The following is a 22,342-nucleotide window of genomic DNA, read 5'->3' as shown; positions in this document are numbered from 1 at the left end:
GTATTCTCAGTGATTTTTTTATATTTGTATTATCTATTAATTATATTCATTTATTTTATTTCTTGTAGATGGACATATTTATATAATACAATTATTAGAAATTGTAACGAATTATTATTAAAAAATTTCACTGTTACGTAAATATTAGAAACATTTATATAACAAATTAATAAATTTCGTATTTCCTAGATATATTTTCAAATTAAGCGTTACTAAATAATTATTTATAGTTTTGTTAATATTTCACATTTGTTTATTATGTAAGTTTTCTGAGAAGTATGAGGAAGTCACTATTTATATTTTTCACTTTTATTCACATATTTACATAAAATTCAATTCTTATAAATATGTAAATAAAATTTTATAAAATATTTAATGTCTTTTTGAAATTACTAAAGTATTCAGTTTTAAAAATTATATTTATTTATATCGGAAATATACTAAAATTAAATAAAAACTAGTAATGTTTTTAGGTTTGTTATATATACTTATGTAGCGTGCTTAGTTATTAAAATTCAATATAAGAATATATAATCGACGAAACGTTAAGTACAAAATCTGTACTGTACCATAAATACTGTAAGGGATAAATTAAACTGAATCTTTTCCTGGTTTTTATATAATTATAACAGTATATTTGTATTTAATGATGCAATGAAATGATATTACGGAGAAGTATTTATGTTTCTGAAAATTCATTTCAGGATGTATAGAAATACAAAACAAAAATATATAGAAATCTTATTTAATACGAACTACTTTTTAAAATAAAAATTAGCAATTTAAGAATCTATTTAAAGTTACTTGTAGTAGTAAGGATTATTATAATACATGTTTTCTTAACGCGCTACAACGAAAACTTAACTATGATATATTTCACTTTTAATATATTTTTTTAATTTTTGTTTACATATTACAAGTCTTATCATTATTAAGATATTTTCGAATTTTCCAGAATGTTTACTTAATGTTACTTATGTCAGCATTAAAGCATACGAATTCGATCTTATTTACTAACGTAAATACGTCTCTTAGGTAAACAATTCTTATCGAAATTTAGGCCTATATTTTAATACAAATTACATATTAAAATTTATTCAATAATTATTTAGAAAATAGTAGAATTTATTATATATAATCCTCTGATTTCCATTTGTAACTTAGACAACATTTTCTTAGGTCTTATCAAAAATAGCAATACACTAATTATCTGTAAATATGTAATATGTAAAATATTTAGAAAGGTTGTGAGTACGGGTGTTTTTGTGGGGTTTTAATGTTAATTGTTTAATTATAAAAAAGTTACATTACTTTAGTACTAGGACACTTTTTATTTTACTATTAGTTGCGGGGATAAATTCTAATCCGAGATCTTTATCAAGAAATCACGGGATGAAAGGTCGTTCAAAGAAAATTACTTGGTAAAACTATGGATGAAGAACAGATGAAAGATACGCATCCATTTTGTTTCATTTTAGAACGTTTTAAACCGACACAAAAATAAAATTTGTGTCTATTAAAGAACGTGTGTAAGACTAACATAGCTTGTAAGATGGATCTAAATTGTGACTAAGAAGGAAAGGCTTTCAACTAGAAAACAAGATTCGTTTTGATATTTTGAACATAGTGAAAACAGTAAACATAGTAAAAAATTACGCAAGATTAGTCGTGTCAATCGCTACATTACACGTGTTTACTATGAACGCCAAAGAATTGAAAAATTACTTTGTAAGTCACTTTGGCAGATGGTATTTATCTGTTTATGACAAAATTTAATCGTATTAAAGATTGTAACCAAAGTTAATGTAATTAATACAGAGCTTTGTACTGGAAACAAAAATTTTATTGTGAAGAGCTTAATTTACTGCATTAAAACGTGAATCATTTTCACCAATAAACCTGTCCTGGCAAAGTGTTTTATCACAAGGAGAATATATTCATTGCACAATAAAAAAGCAATATCTTGCTTTTTTATTGTGCAGTTAGCCATTTTGTATTGCATGTCAATTCCAAGACGTTCTCAAAAGAATCGTAGTCATCTTCATGTCCATTTTCTGAAGCACAGTTGTAAATTGTCCAAGAATTTGACCAACACGATATGGATTAATCGACAGCATTTCTCAAAACCGGCTTTCTCTTCTCTTTTTCTCTGCAAATACAATGTTCAGTGAAGAATTGATTTTAATTCCATCTAGAGAACATTTTCAAAATTCAATTTTTAATTCCCCCGTAGCGGTAGACAGTACAGTAAATTTACGGAAATTTTCATTATGCCTATTATTCTATTCATTTGTGAAATAAATTTAATATGATGATTTAAGACAAGACTGGATTTCAAGTTGGATGCCTTCATGTAAGACGTAACAAATGTAAGTAGTGTAAAAGTAACTTTTCTCAAGCTACCCCAAATTTACTATAATTCTAGTGATATTATATTCAATTCGAATGATAGTTGAAAGCTTAGATACATATTAACAATTTATTTTTCATTACAGTCTCAGGTGAATAAAATCTAATTTAAATTATCTGTTGTTAATAATAACATGTACACTTTTCTTTACAATTAAAAATGATCGAAAATAGGGTAAAAGGTGGTGGAAAGGATAAAGGTACTTAATGTAAAAAAAAGGAGCTTTAAAATTTGCTTCGAATAATTAAATTAATTAATTAAATATGAATGAATAAAAAGTATGTTTCACGTCATCAGACTATCAGTTCAAAATAAAAAAGAACTTTTTTATATTTATGAAAAATGAATAAAATTGATGGTTTTTATATTTAATAATCATTTTTTTTATTGTGAAAATTGATCTTAATTTGACAATCGTTAAGATAACTTTAGAAAATGTTACATTCAACTTAAGAATTAAAGAATATTAAATTAAGCATCAGAGAAATTTTTAAAATTTAAAATACAGTAAAATCTTCACTAGACAAGATTTGATTCCATCGTCTTGTCAATAAAGAAAAAAAATTGTGCAGTTATATCGAGCTGTTCTAGTCAAGAGAATAAAGATTGTATTGCGTGAAGATTATATACTATTTGAAACTAAGAGAAATTTTCTTTTATCGTTAATAAAGTGGTGAGTCTTATTTTTACATGAAGAACATATTCTTTGAAAAACTTAAACAGAATTTTAAAAAGAATGTATTGGTTTGTTATAACTTGAAATTATCAAGATTTTAAATTAAAATTATTTGATGATTTTGTCACATTACTAAATAGTATTCGGATGAACTAGGTTTTACTGAAATTTGGCCCAATAAATTTAAAATATCATTTGGTAATAAATTTTAAAAAGAAATACTATTGCAATAGGAGATTAATGCGATTAAATCTGACGTAGGTAAACGTAAATTGGTGTTTTGTTACTTATCAAGAAGGCTTTGAAATCTATAATATATTTATTTGCTAGTGCAACATGTTGGTATGAACTTGACCAGTACTCAAAGGGAGAGTATATGAATCGTTTAAAAAATAACGGTCACTATATACTAAAATTTCAATAATATTAGGTGAGTTTAAATCAGAAATTTTCGAGGATATGGATTTTGTTTATCAAGACACTAATATTTATATTCATAATTTAAGACTAATTAAAATTAAAATAATTAATAGAAATGTAAAGTGCAGTACGTAGTTTGTTAAATTTAGTATTAAACTGTGAAATATTCAGTTACATTCCTTTCGAATATACATTTATAATAAATCTATAATCGATTTTATATTATGTTCGATTAATGCAATTTATTGTGGTTAATACCTAAAAGTGTTACAATATAATTCTTCTGATCATTACATGAAGTTGAAAAATTTCTGAATCCTGAGGATAGAAATTCTGAGGATAGAAAGAAACTACATTTAAAGTTATTATAAAAATTAAGTTTAACGAATATGACTTTTTGAGTGATTTTGATCGAAGATTTAATTTTCTTGTTAATTTTTTTTTATTGAAAATACCTTCAAAACATTATGAGATGATGGAATCTATGCGTCTTATTGTAATACGTTACTAACTAATGTTACTCTGTATATAAAAAATAACCTTGATTTGACAAAAGTTATTAATTTTAAACATTATAACAGAACATTCTTTAACCGTTTTAGATCTAGAAATGATGAATACTTCACTAGATACTTAAAATCTAAAAGAATTTATAAGTTCTCAAAGAAATATTTTTTTACGTATATAAATTAATTAATTTACGAGTGTAAAAATACTCGATCCTTTTGGAGATTTATTAATATGTTTAGAAATAGATGGAAAAATCAATTAATTTCTTATGATAAATGGAGAGAATATTTTTCTAAAATTTCTGAAGATTATGAATGGCAAAACATACCGATTGAAGTTTATATGGAATCTGGTACATAGGATTATAAAAGTGTTTTTAATTTGAGGTTTTATAAAAAATTATTAATAATTCTAAAACCGATTTATTTCCAGGATTGGATTTATTTACAAATAAAATGATAGAAAATGTTTATCGAACAATTTTTGCAAGCTAATGGTAAAAATCAATTATTTTTATAAAGTAGTACTTATCCTGAAGATCGGCTAACGTTATATGACAAATAATAGATAAGAGGAATGATAGATTTAATCTAGAAATATTATAGACCCATAGCGTTATTACTTATTTGTAGATAACATACATCTAGAATTGCTCAAGTCTTTAATAGTTATACTAAAATAAAATTAATTTAAAAACAGAAAGCATTTGCATTTCATTAGATGTATCAACCAGTACTGTTTTAATTGAATTAAACTTCGCCTTTTCTCGTATATGACATAAAGTATTTGCATTTTTATAGACTTAGATAAAGCTTATAATTCTATTTCTATTTTAAAATTAAGTGAGGATTTATTACAATATAAGGGTGACGATAAATTAATTCAGGTGTTTCAATCATTATTTTGAACATATCAAATCGCTATTACATAAATTAATCTTTAATATCCTCATTTATAATAAAAATTGGTCTACTTTTGGATGATCTTCTATCGCCATATCTGTTTAAATTTTTACATTTGATTATGAAAGTGCTTTCTATCCGAATAGTGGTATTAAGGTAGAACAAGAAAATACCCATTCAATAGCTTATGCACTATTGATGCCACTTTATTAGCTCTTACTAGAGTTTCTTTACAAAGAGAATTAGATGATATAAAAACATTATTGTGACAAACGAGGATTAAAAATAAATCAAAAAATCTTTTATTGTGGTATTATGTAATAGAATTAAACTTCTAAAAAGAGAAGAAAATTTTTATCATGAGAAAATTGAGCTTCAGGTTAAAACGAATGCCAAATAATGAGGTGCTTGGAAGTTGTCATTATTCGATACATAAAAAAGGCTAGCGATTTAACTTTTAATTTGATTAAATTGGAAAATAAGATAAAAATGAATAGTATTAAAGCGGAAGTTATATTTTAAATTCAGTTATTTTCAATTCGGTATTACATGTCAATCAGATATAGGTTATGATGTACTGTATATCAAAAAATTAGAATCAATTAAAAATAAACTTTCTAAATATTTACTGTATATAAATTACAGTGGGACGTTTTTGGTTGTGCAGTAAGATTAGAATTTAATCGTATTAATACAGATGTCCCTGGTAAAACCGGTCCCACTGACTTGAAACGATACAAATGAATTTAGACAAAGGACATTCGTTAGATACTTTACTTATATTTGTCCATTAGTGTACAGTACCTTTGTGAACGCGTAATCATGTTCACATTGACCTTACGTAAAATACCTGTGTCGACAGCCTCAATTCTTCTGTCAATGCTTTCCTTCAGTTTGCATATAGTTCTCAGATTAGTCTCATACTCTTTTCTTATGTAAATTTTTAAGGATATTTATAAAGTTATGTTTGATCAAAATTCCCTATAAGAATGACATCATTAATGTTTAATTATCTCATTCGGACCGATTTTAAGTGGGATATCCTGCGTGTTTACAATAGTTATAATTAGAATAGTAACATTTTTGAGATGATTGTCATAAATGCGTAATCAAATACTATCCAGTATTTTTGTTTGAGATATTAATGAAGAGATCTAATGAACATAACAACGAAATTAGATTGTCTGTGATGGGTTTGGTGTAACGCAATACATGGGCGATTTGAAAAGAGTAATACCTCTCGGGAGGACTTTCTATGGTAAACTGGCTATTTAGGTGTTAGATATGTGAAGAAAACCAAAAAAACGCCATGCCGCCAAACCCGTTAGCCAGGAGCGGACCCTCGACTAACTGCAGTGTTAGTAGTTTTATGAACTCGGTCCATTATAGCCTAATGAATATGAAAATTAGTAATATAAAATTGTCTTAGATAAGGAACAAAATACGAGTTTGAATAAATGCGCCAGCCGCATTTATTTAGTAAAAACCTATATAAAACGGATTGTTTAAAATTTTATTAATAATAATATCATTGATAATTCTGTCCTACTCAATTTACAAAAGAAAGAATTTTCGAAAGATGTATAAGATATGATACTTTTTTGGCTTTTCTAGGTGAGAATAAGCTAATGTTCTCCTATATTCTATACAAGTTTTAACACTTCCTTCTCAAATTCGGCTAAATAGGATAATAAAATTATCATCAAAGTCAAATAATATCTATATTTAAAAATGTGAATTAGCATACTAATTTTTCATACATTTTGCAAGGTTACACGTGTTTTACCTTGAGAAATTTATTAGATTAAATCTATTGATGAAAACAGGCCTATATCTAAAAATTAGTTTTGAGAATTGTAAAGTAATATTCAAGAGATGAAGTAAACAAACTGTATATTTTTGTCTAGATACAATATTAAAAAAAAAATTGTTATAAATACTTTAATTAAATTACTATTAACAATGTAAACATAATGTATATATACATTCTTTGTGACTCTGTGTCCTTAGATATTTCAATTTTGTTTATATATTATCCACGTAGATCTTGTTTATAAATAGGACTCATTATACAATATATTTATTGTATATTTACCCGTTGTCTTAATTTATATTTCATGTAAGAGAGATGTTTGTTTTACAAATAAAATTTTTAAAAATAATAATATAGTATTATTAACAGCATTCGAAGTGTTGCATCACGTCTATAAATTATCAGAATATTTATTCCTGCGATTTTCTCCTCAGTTTTATGAAATGAGCTTCCACCCCTTTTTTTTATAACATTATGCTGCATTTCAATTTTCAAGTGACTAATATCTATGCAATAATTTTCACGAATTTTATATGCTTTTTATATCTTATTAAAATTTTTGCATTTAAAATATATTAATACATAGGTTGAAAATTTTTCCGCCTAAAATTTTCAATGAGAAGAAAGTAAAATTGTGAGAAACTGAACTTAGTTTTAAATGTGGCACTTGTTTTAATAATGTTTTTATCTTAAAGAATGAGTTTCTAAGCAACATATTAACTGAATTACAATTTTCACATTTAATTTGGTTTACTAAGATATATTTTAAGAAATTATACTTAAACAGTGAAAACAAACTTAGATTTAAATATATTTACGTAACGAGCTAAAAATTCTTTGTTCTTCGGTACACTTATTGTACTCATTGTTCCTCGTTTAACATATTTATTTTACTCTCTTCACGAAAAATAATGTAAAGTATTTTTTACTAACTGTAAAAATTTACTAAGAAAAATATTATCTAATCAATTAATCGAAANGAATCCTCTTACAGAAGAAAATTTTTAATACATTAATATTTTACACTCGAATTTATGTTATAATTAATAGAATATGTTTAAATTAATTTTACATCATAACCCTGTTTGTGTTTCTGTTCTTTAGCTACATACATTAAAAAGCATTTAGACTCTCCCTTTGAGTACTGGTCAAGTTCTTCAGAATTCGAAGAAAAATCTTATGACTTCATTTCTATTTTATCAAATATTTTATGTTTTATGCTCTTTAGAGCCACACTTCGTTTTATTGAGTAAATTTCTCTTTCACCTTTCGAGTCCCTGGTGTTCGCGAGAGATTTTACATAATAAAACAAAATAGTAATATTAACACACATTTATTTACAACCAAAATTAGTGCAAAACATGTGCGTGCTTGTTTTTCTGAAACTATCTTCTGAAATCTGGGCTCTGTATTCAAACCACAATTAAATCATTTTCATATTCAAGACGATTTCTGGTTTTTGTTTCAATGGAGTCATCAACAAGAAACTTTCTCTCAGAGACACGAGGTTGAGAATGGTATTACTATTGCGGAAAGAGGAGATATAAATAGGAAATAATGACAAAGTAATAGAGGGTCACAAGCAAAAATCTCGTTGAAAAGACGTTGCGGCTTGAAAATGTTTGGGAATCCGTACTCTAGAGAATCTAACACAATTTCTATTAGAGAGAATCCTAATGAACTGCACCAATAACAATAATCTACCGAAAATCTGCAAATATCTTATTAAAATTTCTTGTAAAAAAGGGCTGGCAGAAATTACAATTTAATAAAAATTTCAATACAAATACTAGTTGTATCTTGCTTGTTTGCCATGTCCAATCACCTGGAACAACCATTCTTCACTGCAGAGATGACCTTTCTTTGTAGGCTACAGCTCTGCACAAATATGTAAAATAGTCTAAAATGTCCACAGGTGACAATCCCAACACAATTAAAAATATAACATTTTCTTGTAAAAAAGGGCTGGCAGATTAATTGTAATTTCTGCCAGCCCCTTTTTTAAATTGTAATTTCTGCCAGCCCCTTTTTTACAAGAAAATGTTATATTTTTAATTGTGTTGGGATTGTCACCTGTGGACATTTTAGACTATTTTACATATTTGTGCAGAGCTGTAGCCTACAAAGAAAGGTCATTTCTGCAGTGAAGAATGGTTGTTCCAGGTGATTGGACATGGCAAACAAGCAAGATACAACTAGTATTTGTATTGAAATTTTTATTAAATTGTAATTTCTGCCAGCCCTTTTTTACAAGAAATTTTAATAAGATATTTGCAGATTTTCGGTAGATTATTGTTATTGGTGCAGTTCATTAGGATTCTCTCTAATAGAAATTGTGTTAGATTCTCTAGAGTACGGATTCCCAAACATTTTCAAGCCGCAACGTCTTTTCAACGAGATTTTTGCTTGTGACCCTCTATTACTTTGTCATTATTTCCTATTTATATCTCCTCTTTCCGCAATAGTAATACCATTCTCAACCTCGTGTCTCTGAGAGAAAGTTTCTTGTTGATGACTCCATTGAAACAAAAACCAGAAATCGTCTTGAATATGAAAATGATTTAATTGTGGTTTGAATACAGAGCCCAGATTTCAGAAGATAGTTTCAGAAAAACAAGCACGCACATGTTTTGCACTAATTTTGGTTGTAAATAAATGTGTGTTAATATTACTATTTTGTTTTATTATGTAAAATCTCTCGCGAACACCAGGGACTCGAAAGGTGAAAGAGAAATTTACTCAATAAAACGAAGTGTGGCTCTAAAGAGCATAAAACATAAAATATTTGATAAAATAGAAATGAAGTCATAAGATTTTTCTTCGAATTCTGAAGAACTTGACCAGTACTCAAAGGGAGAGTCTAAATGCTTTTTAATGTATGTAGCTAAAGAACAGAAACANAAACACTGTTTATATTACCAGATATTTTCTAATTTTTAAATTATTAAACATTATTTTAGATATAGATTTTTTAAATATATTAAGCAAAGAAAAAGTTACTTATCGTAGTATAATATTTCGAAGAATATGTCCTTTAAAATTTATAAAGACATTAATTAATTAATATCATAAAAGATAATTTAATATAGAAGTTAACGTGGTTTATCCATATAAAAATTTTTAAAATTTATGTTTAAAAAATGTATTGTTCGTTGTTAAAATAAAACGCTTGCTTTTGACATTATTATTTTGTTTGGAGACGTTTTATTACTTTAATAAATGTTTTTAAAAGTACTATTTTTAGACACTGAAATTTAAATATCATTCTTTTTATTGTTGTTATTCGTATTCATCATTGACGTTACTAATGTTATTTAAGTTTTATATTACAATTTTTTCTTTATGTTAAAAGTCTTTGCACTTAATTATCTGATATATGGTTATCATACGCAGTAAATAAAATTGTTAAAAAGAAAATTATATTATTTAAGAACGCTGTTGACGTTTCTTAGAATTTAATATTATATTCACCTTTATAAAAAAAATTATCTTATTTACTAAATTTTTAATTTACATCATAATAAATTATTTAGAATAGAGATATTTAATTTGAAAAATAAATGAAATATTTATATACTTGTTTGGTTTTAAAATAATTAATAAAATATTTAAATATATAATTTCATTTCGTTAATAAATTTTAATGATTGTATACTTATTTTACCTGAAAATGAATGTATAAGTAAAAGAAAATAATATATATTAAGGATAAACAGTATAAATTTTATAGGAATTTTTTTATGAAGTAAATAAATCTAAATATACAATTGTAATCTTGATAATGACATTTTTACGAAATTGCTCGAATTCATTTTGTGTAAGTACCTGTTCTGGAATTTCAATAGTACCATCTCATATGAAATCATATGGGACATAAATTCTGTTGGTCCTTTATTTTATTGATTAATAAATAGCAATATAGCTAGTGAATGTTACATAGTCATTGAAGTCTTTCTTATATCAAATCAAAATAAGAAATGCTTATTAATTCCAGAAAAATGTCTTCATCAGTAACATTAATCATATGTGACTTTATATAATGTATATTAAATAATATGAAAATATTTAATTTATACAAAATTAAATATGTTTTACCTTTTAATTATAAAAGATACATTTATTGTTAAATTATTTAGCAGATAATTCGTTTATTATATAAAAAAATCTTTTAAAAATTTTAATTTACAGTATGAGAGATTCTACATTACTAATGTTTTTGCTAGAAGTTTAATATATCTACAAAGATAATAAATTAATATTTAAGATATAATTTAATATTAATGTTTATATATGCTGCATTTCGATATTTTATATTAAAAGTTTACAAAATTGCGTTTAAACTTGAAAACATAAATTTTGTAAATTAAGTTTTATTATATTTTTATTTGCAAATTTTAATGTATCTTCTAAAAACATTGTAATATACACAAACTTTAATTTTATATTTTTAATGTAACGATTATATTCAAATTTATTATTTGTAAATAATTAAATGCAGTCGTTATATTTCATTGTTATCTTTTAACTGCTATTTATTTTCTTCAGAAGATGTATTTATTGTGATCAAAAACATACTCGATGAACTTCTCTTTTATCGTCTATTTTCCATCACTTAGCTTTATCTGCTTCGTATTTAGGCTTCCTTGACATCGGATAACAAGGGAATAATCATTCTTCCATTTTATCTATGGAAGTCCTTTGATTTCGAGGTAAAGGATTTCTTACATAAAACTGTTGCAAGCAATAATATAAGAAAAAATATATATATATTTCATAGAAAATAGCATGTGAGTGTATTTTCTACGAAATATAGACGGGCATATAAATTTGCATACATATGTGTATTTTTTTACGTACAAACTCACAAAACATTGTTTCTGGTTCTTGAGAAATTAAACGATTTACAATTAAAAATAACAAGAAATATTTTAGTGATATTTACAACTTTATGACAATTAAAATTACTAAATGATATTTAAGCTCGAAAAAATTTACTTATTATTAATGGCAAATCAACATAAAATAAAATGTATTTCTCGTGTGAACGAGTCGACTGTGTTTCAATCGTAAACTATTTTTAAAATACAAATTTCATAAAATTTCTTTTTCTTATGTCTTTATTTTAATATATTCTTACAGAAGATAGTGATTTTTCCTGTAATACTTCGTAAGAAAAATAATACAATAACATTAGAAAACTTGAGTAATAAATTAATAAATGAAAACATAATAACTCTTATACATCGCTAGTATTCTCAACGTATTTTGAAAAATATTATTGTTAGAAATATGATATTGTGAATGTTTTCATAGATCATTATAAATATTTATAATACTTACAAGTTATATGTTAAAATGTATAACTTATATAACTGGAGTTTATTGTAAACCTAGAGAGATAATTTTATTTTACATTGACAGGTACTGTAGTTGTCACTCATGTAATGTTAACACATGGCTATAAAATGATGTTGATATTAAAAAGCTTTGATTAAAAGAACTGGATAAAAATTATCAGGATATTGAAAATATTTTATCGGAGTTATTAATTTTATCGTTAGTTATATATAGCCAGACTGTGGATGAAATTGAAGAATCTCATATTAGTTGTATGCACTCAAAATGTGATTATAGAGGATATGTTACTTCTGAAATCGTATATATCAAATTCAAGAAAATCTCATAATATTTATTTTGTTTCAGATAGTTTGGAGAATATTACTAATAGAGATTAATCTACTTAATAGAATAGTTATCAACAATATTGTCAAAATGACAGTAATGAAAATCTTCAAGCATCCTATTTTCAAGTTTAAAATATATATATATATTTGTAAAAAAAATTATAAAGTTTTATGACAAATAGTAAAAGTATAATGAAAGACTAAATAAATTTAATATCAAACTCGTATTTCTTTCTTTCAACATCAAATTCCAATTATCTGATTTTATTTAACAAATATTGTTGAAATAATTGTCAGTAACTTATTGATGAGATAAAAAAAAATTAAACCTACATTTGTTTCGAATCTGTACTATCCATTTATTATATATTATAATTTATATAAATTTTAGGCATGTTTTGTACATTATTAAAATTTTTATTATACAATCGACTCCCCTATAACACTGTTGATTTTTCCGTTTTATATGAATTCCATGTTGTATGAGTCACTTAGATTTTACAAATACGTTCACTGCCCAGCACACGTATTTGTAAAATCTAAGTGACTCATACAATATGGAATTCATATAAAACGGAAAAATCAACAGTGTTACAGGGGAGTCGACTGTATTTTAATAGAGTGTTAAATTACAAATAAAATATACCAGGTACAAAATTTGTCGTTACATCTTTTCGATATTCCTAACTTGTATCAAGAGCTAATTTGTTTCGAATAAAAATTAATTATAAACGAAATATTTTTCATGTTTTCTGCTTTGTTAGATCTTTGGATCATGCAATGAATAAAAAGCTTTCAATAGAAGTTTGAATGTGATAGACTGAAATTGCAAATCATTGCTAATCATTGAGTTAGATTTGGTTGTTTTTTCGATTTTTATGAAATATGATTTGCTTAAAAGCATATAACATAAAATTATAATATTTACTTATATTAGTGATTTTCAGTTATTTTAAAAGTTATACTAAAACGCTTGCTTTTGACATTATTATTTTGTTTGGAGACGTTTTATTACTTTAATAAATGTTTTTAAAAGTACTATTTTTAGACACTGAAATTTAAATATCATTCTTTTTATTGTTGTTATTCGTATTCATCATTGACGTTACTAATGTTATTTAAGTTTTATATTACAATTTTTTCTTTATGTTAAAAGTCTTTGCACTTAATTATCTGATATATGGTTATCATACGCAGTAAATAAAATTGTTAAAAAGAAAATTATATTATTTAAGAACGCTGTTGACGTTTCTTAGAATTTAATATTATATTCACCTTTATAAAAAAAATTATCTTATTTACTAAATTTTTAATTTACATCATAATAAATTATTTAGAATAGAGATATTTAATTTGAAAAATAAATGAAATATTTATATACTTGTTTGGTTTTAAAATAATTAATAAAATATTTAAATATATAATTTCATTTCGTTAATAAATTTTAATGATTGTATACTTATTTTACCTGAAAATGAATGTATAAGTAAAAGAAAATAATATATATTAAGGATAAACAGTATAAATTTTATAGGAATTTTTTTATGAAGTAAATAAATCTAAATATACAATTGTAATCTTGATAATGACATTTTTACGAAATTGCTCGAATTCATTTTGTGTAAGTACCTGTTCTGGAATTTCAATAGTACCATCTCATATGAAATCATATGGGACATAAATTCTGTTGGTCCTTTATTTTATTGATTAATAAATAGCAATATAGCTAGTGAATGTTACATAGTCATTGAAGTCTTTCTTATATCAAATCAAAATAAGAAATGCTTATTAATTCCAGAAAAATGTCTTCATCAGTAACATTAATCATATGTGACTTTATATAATGTATATTAAATAATATGAAAATATTTAATTTATACAAAATTAAATATGTTTTACCTTTTAATTATAAAAGATACATTTATTGTTAAATTATTTAGCAGATAATTCGTTTATTATATAAAAAAATCTTTTAAAAATTTTAATTTACAGTATGAGAGATTCTACATTACTAATGTTTTTGCTAGAAGTTTAATATATCTACAAAGATAATAAATTAATATTTAAGATATAATTTAATATTAATGTTTATATATGCTGCATTTCGATATTTTATATTAAAAGTTTACAAAATTGCGTTTAAACTTGAAAACATAAATTTTGTAAATTAAGTTTTATTATATTTTTATTTGCAAATTTTAATGTATCTTCTAAAAACATTGTAATATACACAAACTTTAATTTTATATTTTTAATGTAACGATTATATTCAAATTTATTATTTGTAAATAATTAAATGCAGTCGTTATATTTCATTGTTATCTTTTAACTGCTATTTATTTTCTTCAGAAGATGTATTTATTGTGATCAAAAACATACTCGATGAACTTCTCTTTTATCGTCTATTTTCCATCACTTAGCTTTATCTGCTTCGTATTTAGGCTTCCTTGACATCGGATAACAAGGGAATAATCATTCTTCCATTTTATCTATGGAAGTCCTTTGATTTCGAGGTAAAGGATTTCTTACATAAAACTGTTGCAAGCAATAATATAAGAAAAAATATATATATATTTCATAGAAAATAGCATGTGAGTGTATTTTCTACGAAATATAGACGGGCATATAAATTTGCATACATATGTGTATTTTTTNAATTATTTGAATAATTCTGAATCAATTATTTAAGAACAATTCTTTAGAATGACTAAAGTATTATGAAATAATATAAACTTTTTATTTGTATTTATGTAATATTGTGACGTTTATAGTTGCATTTTTATTTTTATTTTAACAATATTAAACAAAACAGTACCAAAATTCGAAGTTTTACTTCATTATTTTTATTAATGGAAAACTAGACGTTAATAATACGTGAGAGAGAGAAGTGAATGCCTCAGGTGATTTTTGTACATTAATCATGTCATAAATTAATGTTCGTAGATAACAACAAGATTCAATGGATATACAGAGATGATTAAGATTGAGATAATAATAAAAGTTCCATAGTTTTATTTTAATTTTTTAAATTTTTCTACATCTAATTAATAAATTTAAGCGTTTTCATAAAATTCATCTTGACAAATAATTAATATTTATTCCAAATAATGAAATATTTTAAAATTAATTTATCAAAGTAATTGTAAATTTTAAGCAAATGATAATGAAATATTATAAAGTGTTTCAATATTATGTTATTTTTTTTTTATCATAAAAGATATTAATTAAATTACATTATTTCCATTTTAAAAGTAACGTTACGTCCTTTCCGAGTTTGGAAAGTTCCGCATCCTTTGGATCTGTAAAATTTCCCTATACTGATAGCATTATCATCCGGGCAGGAAGAACGTGTTTGAAGATTCTCCTGGCCAATTGTCAGTACTAAGAGCTGGTAGTACACTGACCTCAGAAAATGTAAACTATCGTTAATATTGGTTGGAATTTGTGGAAAAGATTCCAACAATTCTGCAGGAAAGCGTAAAAAAAAGTATAAAAATTAATTTCTAGTATAATTGTTGTGAATATAAAATAAAAATTCTAACTTAAATAAATTCTAAAATATTAAGTTTACAAAAAGAATATTTAATTATATAATTATTTTTAAAACCGATTTTTAAATTTTAATTAAAAAATTAGCATATACATTTTAATAAATAGAATTAAAATTTAAAAAAAAAACATNATGAATTAATAAGATACTTTGATTTGTTACTTTTAATAATAATTTTCTATATTCAAGACTATTAATTATCTAAATATGATAACGAGCTATCATATTTAAATAATTAAATTTCTTTATAAGTTTGTAGATAAAACGTCTATTATTTGCTTTAAATTTAAAATTATTCTTACGGAATTCATATTTAGAATTACTTAAATAAACATTTAACATTTTTTACAGGGTTGTGGTGTCGGAATCGGAGTCGTGGCGTTTGGATGCTTTAGCCGGAGTCTGAGTCGGAGTCGGAGTCGTCAAAAAATCCGCCGACTCCGACTCCTTTTTACTTCCCAACTTGTTATGTATATAAAACGGAAAAGTATGGAATCGGTCAACTATGACTCTCCAACTTTTTATTTTTTATTTTATTTTATTTATATATTTATTTTTGCAAATCTACACGTTTGCAGACCACCGGAATCTCAAAAAGTCAATAAAAGGGGAAAAATTCGCGCGCGTGTGTGTTGGTGTCTAATTTGTTTAATTTCTTTATTTTCAGTTCTGAGATATGAAACAATATCTCAGAATGGGTAAAGTTTAAGAAACGAAATGTGTCACTGTAGCCTGCGTATAAAGGGGCATTAATACTGTTAAATTTTGGTTCTTAAATAAAGATCTACAGGATGAAGACATAAAAGTGGTCATGTGTCATAACTCTTAATGAATATTTTACTTGTTATTAGCGTTCAAAATTTAAAAAAAAATAAAATAAAACTCGTCTCTACCCTCAAAGTAAGCTTTTTTGGCATTTTATAGTAGTACAGTAAAACCCCGTTAAGATGTTCTCGCCTAAGATGTTCGAATGTATATGGGACACAATTTAGTTCAATCACTTTGACGCTTAATAACTAACTCCTGTGTTAAACCATCTGACTCTGATTCTGACCACTATGACCATAGAAATTATTAGGCTTCAAACAGGGTGAACGAAATCATGCCCCCCACACACAGTCTAACATCCACACATATAGAAAAAAACCTCGAATCTTTTGCATATCTCGAAATTTCAAGGTGTCCCGAGTCCGAAAATGTAAAAATTTGGGAGGGGTCATTTTTGACCGAGCACTACACTTTCCCTCTGTTATACATTACACCCGGAAAAGTAAAAATTATCGAATACATATTTATATATTACTTAGAGAAGTCTTTTATCTTTGGAATAAAAAGTTTCTACGTTCTATCTTTATTAGAACTCTATTTATTGAATCTTTTATTCTGAGGTCACGTGATGACATCAGAATTTCCGCGTTTTTTTCGGTAACAAGTCTGCCCCTGGTCGGAGTCGGAGTCGGTAGATTTTTACGCGACTCCACAGCCCTGATTTTTTATGAATTTATTATGCTGTATTATCTCTTAAGCTTAAATTTTCTTCATTTACAAATATCAGCTTCAAATATAAATTTGAAGTTTTGCATTCACCGTTATTTTATTATTAAATGTCTTATCGAAACTTTCTATTTCTTTCACTTTTTTCATTTTTAAAGCAAATTAAAATTGTAAAATTTTAATCAAAACCATTAAAAATCTGTTCTTACTAAATTAATCTATTTAAATTAAATTTTAAGGTAAAAAAGTTGGTAAATTTGCTCATTTGCAATTCTATTCATGGAAATTTTAATATTTTCTACTGTTTATTTTATTAATAAAAATGTCGGAAGATTTTGTTACTTGCACATATTGAGTTAGCAATTTCTCTACCTTTAAACCTATAACCGTTTCGAATAATAGACATTTTCGATGTAAAAAATTGTAAAAGTAGTAAAGCCGTATACCAGTTGGTAATAATATGAGATATTTGAGAAGTCGTTTGAATTCTGTATTTTACGAAAGAATCAAATAAATATTATTACTATAAAAATTTACAACATTCCATACGCATAGAACATGTTAACAGCATAAAATAATAACGTTTTCTTTATTATAGAATGTTATTTTAATATATATTAGAATAAAATCTAAATTAACATTTATAAAAAAAAGGCAAAATTAATGAAACAAAAATAAAAACAATAATTTTCAAAATGACCTATAATTGCCTATTAATAGTATATATATTTAATATAGATGATCTTGATCAACTAAAACGTAGGGTAAAATCTGGTACAGTATATCTTTATTTAAAAATATTATGAAGATTACTGTAGTTTTTAGAATTTCAAACGTTTAGTTCTGTTAACACAATTCTTCGTTGAAATCAAAATCCACATTCGCATGAAAACAATGCAAATCACCGCTGAGCATGGTCGTATAACGGGATATAGAAGTAGAGTGATTTGTAATACTTCATGAACTGAAGCAAAATAGTGTGGAAAGAATTGATGAAAAACCAAAAAAAGATATAACACACACTAATGGAAAATGTTATTTTGAAAGCAAAATCGTGTATTGTTTTCTAAAGAAGACATTTAACCGATATTGTTTTTTGTTTAATTCTAAAAAAAAATTTAAATAATCAATAAATATGTTATACTTTAAATAATATTTTATATTTCTTATTTAAACCCAAAAATCGTCCGTAAGGCATGTATTACGTAAAAACAAATTATTTTAAAGAGTGATTTTCAAGGAGTATTTAAATATTTTTAAAACAACTATTTGAAAGTATTTTATTATTCAAATTCCATTAATAAATTTGCAAAAAAATCAGAATAAATTTTAAAATAAATCGTAAAAGTTAATGCATAATAATAATATTTATTTAAGTAGTAATAGTCGAAGCTTAATCAAAATCAAAAGGTTATATATAATGACTAATCTAAACTTATTATCACATATATTAGATTTTAAATTTGATAATGATCAAATATGTCATGAGAAGATTAAGTGTATTCAATAAATATTAATATATTGACGAAGTTTAATTCTATCCTTAATATTATAATATGTTTGGAAAATAAGGTCTCATTTAGACTTTAGATAATGCAAAGCTTTCCTTTAATTTCATAAGTTTTTCAGAATTTAAATATTTCATTTAAAATTTAAAATATAATTTTAAAACATTCTTTTAATTTCAATACTTAATTCTGAAATTATTAAAATATTAATGAAGTATAGATTGTGTTGTTTATTTTCAAGTATAAATTTTTAGTTTAAACTTATAACAAATAGTAATATTAATAATATTATATTTAAGATCTTCTAAATCTATAAAATATCATAAAGAACACAATTTATAATTATTATTTTATGTTTAAATTCTTCACATATTTTATATTTTAATTATAAATTACAAATAAATACTAATATTGAAAGACAATTTCGAACAGTTATTTATCATTCGTCAAAAATATTTGATTTAATTTCTAAGAATTAAATAAATTCCAATGAATAAAATCTTGATGCCAGGAATTGATATTAATCGGATTATTTTATAGATAATAATCCACTTTAGTAAAAATTTTCAACGCTTTTTAGTATCTAATAAACTCGTAGAAATGTATATTCCCCAATGTATACAATATGTTGAAGTTTGAAATCAATATCTTTGCTGACTTTTGCTTTCCAAATTTAGACAATAGATCGTGTATAATCAATTGTTTGGATATTTTTAAGCAATTGGAAGTATTTTTTAGAAGTATTTCATTAAAAATTTTCATATAATTTTAAATATAATTTTCAATTTACAATTTGTAACTTTAAAAAATATCTGCCATTTTAACTGTATATTGTTATTATTATTGTATTTCACGTGTAAATATTTTAAAATATTATACAAATTTCAAAATCAATTTTTAATTTAGGTAAACTGCTATTAATAAATACGTGAACATTCTTAAAATTACATCAGAATGTACTTAATTATATCTTATCAGCAGTAAATTTTTATTGACATTAATAAGCTTTTGTATAATGTAACCTATTTTAAGTACTATGAGTTTATTTAACCTATATGTAAAATAGAATATTTATCTATTCTCTTTACTCTTCCGAAGGCTTTGACCGCTCTGCACCAATTTTTTTCATAGTTAACTCCGTTCTTGCTTATGGAATTCTAAAAACAGAATTTATAGAAACTTTCCATGTCCATAGTACAAAACATAGTACATAAAATCGAATTGAACAAGTTTTAACTTTTTCTCTACGGAATTTAGTAAAAATTTCTTAAACCAATACCAATCAACTTGAGATGTACAGTACGTCATCGTCACGCGTGGTCTAGCCTACATATTAAGAATTTCGAAAGAAAACGGAGAGTAAAAGAAATAGCAATCTGGGATTTATCGAATCGTTTGTAGAAGGGGTTTTAAAATATCTTCATCCACAGCTCAAAGACAAACAAATTGTTCACTATACTAACGATATGGTGCAATCGCTTATTCCTCTATCTTGATTATATGATTTGTGATGTCATTACATAATGGCCAATACCAGGTACTTTAAATTTTATTTTGCGAATCTAATGAAAACACGATGTTTATTTCGGATAGAATTACTACAGAATTATTTTTCTGTATTCTATTTCTGCATCGCTTTTCCTTAGTGATATTCCACAAGTGAGAATCGAACTTTACTTCTATGTCTCTAGAGATTCTATATTGTAACTTGGACATCTCACTCATCTCCCTCCTTTCATCATCTTGATATTTCGTGATAAACATAACAAATGAAAGATTAAAATAATCAAACTTATACAATTTTAAATAAAAATAATAGCTTACAAAATTACAGAACTCTATTTATAAATTAAATTCCAAAAGTGATATGCTTAAATTAATATTTCAAATTAAAATTCATAAATGTATTTTTAAACATAAAAGGTTATAATTTAATTCATAGAAATTAAATTTCCTGGATTACATGTAAACATTTGATATAAATATAGGTATTTTTTTATAATATTAACATATTTAACCGCATTTTAATATTCATAACTCTGAGTAAAAGCAATATTTCTTAAATTTGAATATGAATAAATGTATGTAAATACGGGTGTTACACTCAGAAACAATTTTCCGCTTATTGTATCTCTTTCGATTATAGAAGGAGTGTCATATATTTTGTAGATAAATTTATTGTCATAAAATATCATTATACTTTACATGAGATGAATTAATAATTCTACAATGTTGCTATTGTGATTTATCAGTACATAATAAAAATACATAAATTGAAGAGCAGAGCTTCAATCTTATGACCAAAAAATATATTTTTCATTGACTGATATAAATTAATTATAATTCAAAAACTTTTAGTTAAATTTTACTAATTTAAAATTTAGAAAATCGTTAATAATTAAATTTCTTATAAATTCAATAAAATTTAAATGTACATACAGTACTTTCAACCTTAAACAGAGGCTTTCCACATATAATGAACAGAATATTTTTAATATTTAAATTACACGTAAAAAACACAATATTTATTAATTAAATTTTATATCTAAACTGGTAAGAAAATGAAAAAAAAAAAACTTGTTGATAAACAAAATTTCTCCAAATTCTACTTTGAACTAATGAAATCATTGATTAAGTTTCAACAAGACGTTGTTATCTTGCAGATGTCAAACGAAAAAAAAGAAAAAGAGAAAAAAATTCATAAAAATTGGTAAAAGTGAAGAAGAGGAATAAATAGCTTTGGATATTCCACGAGGAAATACGGAGATTGGTTTGTGATGAAAAAAATTGGGTGAATAACCGATTTGAAATAACATTAGATTTATTCATAAGAAATCTTTCAAAAGTTAACTTGGTTATGAAGTGGTTTTTACACCACATATATTTTATATTTCTATATATAGACTATTAACTATATAATATATCATAAAAATAACGCATAGAATATAGTAAATATGTAAAAAAATATAAAATTTAATAAAATGTTTCATTATATTATCGATAATTAAAGATGTCGAATTTTATATTTGTATCTGAAAAATTCACATATATTTACACTTTAATTTTAAAAATACGTATGAAAAGACTGTTAAAATTGTCAGAAAATTCACTTATATTATGATTATAAGATGAAAAGATAATAAAATATTTTATTACAAAGTTTCTCGATTTATAAACGAATACATCAAGATTGATGATTTTATAAAATTTAAAAATAAAAATAATCTTAAAATAAGTTATAACAAAATTAATTTTTTCTAAATTTTTAAAATCTTCTTTATAATAATTAATACTATAATAGAAATTATTATATATGATAATATATATATTTGTCTGCATATATATTTAATACATATAGAAACAAACATATTACAA

The sequence above is a fragment of the Centruroides sculpturatus genome, unplaced genomic scaffold (genome assembly GCF_000671375.1).
Source record: "Centruroides sculpturatus isolate CEXI.00-Female unplaced genomic scaffold, Cexi_2.0 scaffold627, whole genome shotgun sequence".
Taxonomy (NCBI): Eukaryota; Metazoa; Arthropoda; class Arachnida; order Scorpiones; family Buthidae; genus Centruroides; species Centruroides sculpturatus.
The sequence above is the reverse complement of the archived record's forward strand: the minus strand, read 5'-3'. Positions refer to the sequence as shown.